This window comes from Amblyomma maculatum, chromosome 1, assembly GCF_055883805.1.
Source record: "Amblyomma maculatum isolate TAMU_Amacu chromosome 1, ASM5588380v1, whole genome shotgun sequence".
In the NCBI taxonomy this organism is placed as follows: domain Eukaryota; kingdom Metazoa; phylum Arthropoda; class Arachnida; order Ixodida; family Ixodidae; genus Amblyomma; species Amblyomma maculatum.
Window position 1 is genome coordinate 15,806,998 of NC_139344.1, and position 5,094 is coordinate 15,812,091.

At 53.9% G+C, this 5,094-nt stretch overlaps 1 pseudogene; it reads left to right on the forward strand.

The window, feature by feature from the left end:
• Window positions 1-446: 446 nt before the first annotated feature.
• LOC146201829 (uncharacterized) lies at window positions 447-4,709 on the forward strand (annotated as a pseudogene).
• Window positions 4,710-5,094: the final 385 nt, after the last annotated feature.

The window sequence follows — 5,094 nt, forward strand, 5'->3', positions numbered from 1 at the left end:
TTCATCGGCCCATACATGGTGCTCGAAAAAAAAAATCGCCGTGGTTTAGCTTTTAGTAGCGAGAGCTAGATACCCTGACTATGCTTAGGTTTCGCTTGAAAGTAAGACACACGGTTTACGCAACGGCTTGAACGTTATTGTTATTACTGTGGAGATAAACGCATATTCCACTCTCCTTTCTAACCAGCGACGAGCGCGGCTGAGTCACGAGACGACGCGCGCTCGCCAGGAGAGGATGTCAGAGAAGGCACTTAGCGCTTCCCTCACTCTCCATAATATGCTGCGACGTCACAGCATCGCGCTGATCACTTAGGGAAGGGCGCATTCCAAACGCGAGGAGGAACTACTTGCTTCTGATTGTCTGGCCTCGAGAAGCAACCGATGACGAGAAAATTCGAAATACTGCGGGAGATAAACTCAAGACCCAAGAGACCGCCAAGCGGATTATGTTCCAGCGCACCAGCCGATGGGACCGGCAACGCTCCGATAGCCAGCAGCGGCAGCCCCGAGACCGCTCGAGCTCTTTTCCACCGCTCAAGTCTCCCGCTCCACGGATGGGGTCTCAGGAGACCCCCCGGACCAGACCCGGGCCACCTGCAGTCGTCCAGCAGACACGGGCCTCTCCTCATCCTCTGCAGCAGCCACCTGGACCACCACCATCTGTACCCGATCTACGAGAACTTCAAGAACCGGTGAGTACGCATGAAGGGACTCCCACTACTCTAGACTCACACAAATCGATTATGGAACAGACAGCAATCTTCCAACAACTGATACTCAGAGTAGAGGCTCTAGAAAAGCCAACGGCCACACTCACTCCGTCTCCCCCGTATCCGCAGGGATCACTTGAGTCAGTACCTACGGATATCGCTCCTCCCAACCGATCCGCACAAAAACGTAAAGCAACGTCCGACACCGACTCACCCGCGGAGGGTTGGCCGGCGCGTTTTGCTAAAGTTGAGGAAAGCTGCAGCTTCAGTCGAACTCGCACCAAGGCTTTAGAAGCGCACACATCGAACGATCACTCCACACAATCAGCTCACAAGTCACAACAATTTAAGATTCTGAGCAAAGCTTAAAAGCACAGGGCAAACTCTTCGCTGCCGTGGTACCCGCGGCCCCTGCGCCGACACCCGTTCCAACCCCACAATTTCCCCAGCCTAATCATGGCGAGCAGCTCGGGTAACACCACTATCTGGCAGTGGAACTGTCGTGGGTTCGCGCGTAAGCGTCCGGTCCTCCAGCAGTTCCTCACCGCGAGTGATCGCCCCGAATAGCTCCCCAGGAATGCGACAAGAACGCGCAACTTGCCGGTTAGAGTACATACCTATCGGAACGAGTAAAACCTCGAATAGCCACTCTCTTCAAACGTAATCTCACTGTCCTCCAACGCAATTTATATCCAATTTTCCCCGAACACATCTTCTCAGAAATATTACCTCGACCCTCGCGTGAACGTCGCACTAGTCTGTTTATAATTAATGTCTACAGCCCTCCCCGAGCCCATAAGGATATTTTCGGTCCGCTTTTCCTCAAAGACCAGCAGCTAGCGCAGGGGCAACCCCTCCTCATCTTCGGTGACTTCAATGCGTATCACCGCGCTTGGGGCTACCACTACGACTATGCTAAAGGCCGACGCCTTTGGAATGACTGGCATACGCACCAGCTGATCGTTATCACGGACGTGTATGTACGTCCTACACCACTAGACACAGTACAGACCTACACCGTGATACAACGCCGGAGCTTGCCTTTATGACCTCTGGAGTTAAAGCGACTTGGTCTCACACTCACGAAAACTTTGGGAGTGATCAGTTCGTGCTCGAAATCGTGATACACGAGCCCACCAGGCAATGTACGCGGCTGGCTCAAGTGATTGATTGGGACTCCTTCCGGACGCACAGGAAACAGCATGACAAACCTCCCGCTAATTATTGACATCAAGGCGTCGACAACCGAAATTGTCAGACAAGTGGCCGACGCCACACAAACCGTCGAGTTAGAGGACAGTGTCCCACACTGCGACCGCTGCTACGCCCGTCTGTGGGAGCGCAAGAAGTCGCTCGAAGCTCTACTCGCCACTCGGAAATGGGACCGCGATATCCGACGTAGACTGGCGCGCGCACATACGAATATCAAGAACTATGCAATCGAACTCACTCGACAGAGCTGGCACAACATCTTTGACCAGATAAACAGGACTCCAAACGCTCGTAACACGTGGAGCCTCCTTCGACATTTGCTCGACACAGTTGGAGGCAAACTCCAAACACGCTAACAGCTCGAGCGAATCTTCCACCAGTATTCTGGCACGTCAGACGAGCTCAAACAAGAGATTATAAATACTTACATCCGCCCCGAACCAGCAACCAACCTCCCTTTCTACAGGGCGCGGACAATCCCGGCCTAGACGCTCCAATCACTTTGTGGAGGTCCGAGCAGGAATCAATTGCCTCAAGACGACTTCGGCGGCCGGCCCCGACCGCATTTAAAATAAAATGCTTAGGAATCTAGACGATGCATTCATTCACGCTCTTACCGACTATTTTCAAGAATGTTGGGCCAGCAGTACCATCCCTCAGGAGTGGAAATGCTACAATCTAGTTCTCATCCCCAAGCCGGGCAAACCACCAACCTTGGCAAACCTCAGTCCCATCTCTCTCACGCCTATGTTAGGAAGCTGATGGTTCAGACCACTCTTATGATACCTCGAAGACAACCATCTTCTACCGGACACAATGTTCGGCTTCCACCCTCATTTAGCAGCCCCGGAGCCCCGGACATGCGGCTTCGTCTCCATCATCAGGCAGTCATGAGACGCACACTAGACATGAAAGTCATCGTTGGCCTCGATGTTGCCAAGGCATTTGACAATGCCCTCCATGAAGCGATTCTTCAATAACTTCAGGCTCGGTGTCGGACATCGCACGTATGCATACATCCGAGACTTCCTCACCGATCACCGAGTACAACTTAAAGCCGGCATGGGAGATCCTTCCACCATCTCTCCGGGAAACTGTGGCACCACCACAAGTCTCCGTACTTTTGCCGATGCTTTTTAACGTTGGCACTCATAGGCCTGCCCAAGCTACTCGCCGACATCCCCCCCCCTCCATACCAGTATTTATGCTGACGGCCTCACAATTTGGATCATGCGCAGCAGTGACGTCCAGATTGAAGAGACTCTCCAGACCACCATCGAATGGATCGGAGATTATCCCAGTACAGTTGACCTCACCTGCTCGGCGGCAAAGTCAGCGTATATCATCCCGTCCCCAGGACAACGCTCTCCAATGATACTTCCTGACATCAATCTCCAGGTGCAAGGCAACCCGATTCCTCGTACAGATCCCATCAGGATCTTGGGTTTATATCTATAGGCCAACGGCAGCAACGACACCACGCTCCAACACATCGACCAGTTGGTGGTAAAGATCGGACACCTCCTTAAGCGAGTCTCCAAAAAGCATCATGGCATGCGAGAGTCCAACCGCCTGCACCTCGTTCAAGCCTTCATCTGCTTCCGCATCCCCTACTCTGCACCCTACCTACGTCTCACTCGTGCCGAAAGCAAACGGCTAGAGGCGTCACTTCGAAAAGCGTACAAGACGGCCCTGGGTCTTTCCATGTTCACAGCTACCCATAAGCTCATGGCTCTCGGAATCTCCAATACCGTGAGCGAACTGATCGAACCAACCCTCACCGCCCAGTATGAGCGGCTCTGACTCACATACGCTGGCCGAGCGGTATTGCAACAAGTTTGGATCTCCCCGCCGAGAGCGGCCCCAAGTTATGTTGAACTTACACTGGAATATCGCCTAAATCTTCGCATCCCTCCCATTCCCAAACGGATGCACCCGAAACGCCACGCCGAGAGGCGGGCCGACCGGGCTCGTCAATTCGAGAAACGCTTCAGCGGACGTTCGGACGTCACGTATAAGGACGCCTCTTACCATCCATCGAGGCCAGCGATGGTGGCGGTAGCTCTCGCCCCTCACCCAGCTGGTACACAGCCTGCAGCATTCGCAATGCAGAAACAGTCACCGCAGCTGAGAAGGTAGCCATTGCGCTAGCGCTAGCCGACCCTAATACCAAAATTGTAATTAGTGATTCTCAACAGGCTATCCGCAACTACGATGCTGGCCGTATATCTTGCCAGGCGTTACACATTCTAATTTCGACTGCATCCTCTTCCACATCTCGCTTACTTCTTTGGGCTCCAGTCCACGAGTCGCTTAGCGGAAACGCCCAGGCGCACACTCTCGCTCGAGATCTCAGCTGCCGAGTCGAGAGTATGATCAGCCACCCCGCTTGCCCTGAGACTAATATACGCGCTTGTCTACTCACTACTTACACAGACATACTCCAGCACTGCCGACTCGAAAGATGCTCATATCCTCCTGCACACCGCGATCTAACAAGACGCGAGGCCATCCAATGGCGCAAACTACAAACTGGCACCCCCGCACCCCCTCTTATACACCAGGGTCTTTCCGGAACGGATAGCCCCCATGTGCAAACACTGTTGAACTCCGGCCACTCTCATACGCATGGCGTGGAGTTGTACACACTACATCACAGACAACTCAAACACCCCAGAGACGTGGGAGTCCCTCATGCGTACCTCCGAGCCAGCAGACCAACGCCGGCTTATCCAGAGCGCGGTGGAGGCCGCGACATCCCAAGGGATCCCCACCGACCTCCTCTAAGCCAGCGCAACCGGTCCTTTGACTAGTCCCCTGCTTTAGGGCTCAAAGGTTTCACCACCATAAATAAAATCGGGGAGCTCGCGACGGGAAGGTCTCTCTTGCCTCGCCTGCATCCGGAGACTCTCGACGCACCACCTTGATCTTCCCTGCCGACCGACGACTACGACGACCCGGTGAGCCACCCAAACTCTTCCGTAGTGTGTGTTTTGCCTTACGTTAGAGTAAATAAACTGTTACCTAGCGTGCTCAGTCGTTTCCTATTTCGTTCGGATCTTCCGTGGCCGTGACTCTGCGCTACGGGTTAGGGACACGTGTCGCGTACGAGCAATGCCTGCGTGTAACTGGCACGGGAGCTCGCTTTCCCCGACCGCTATGCGTAGTGGGA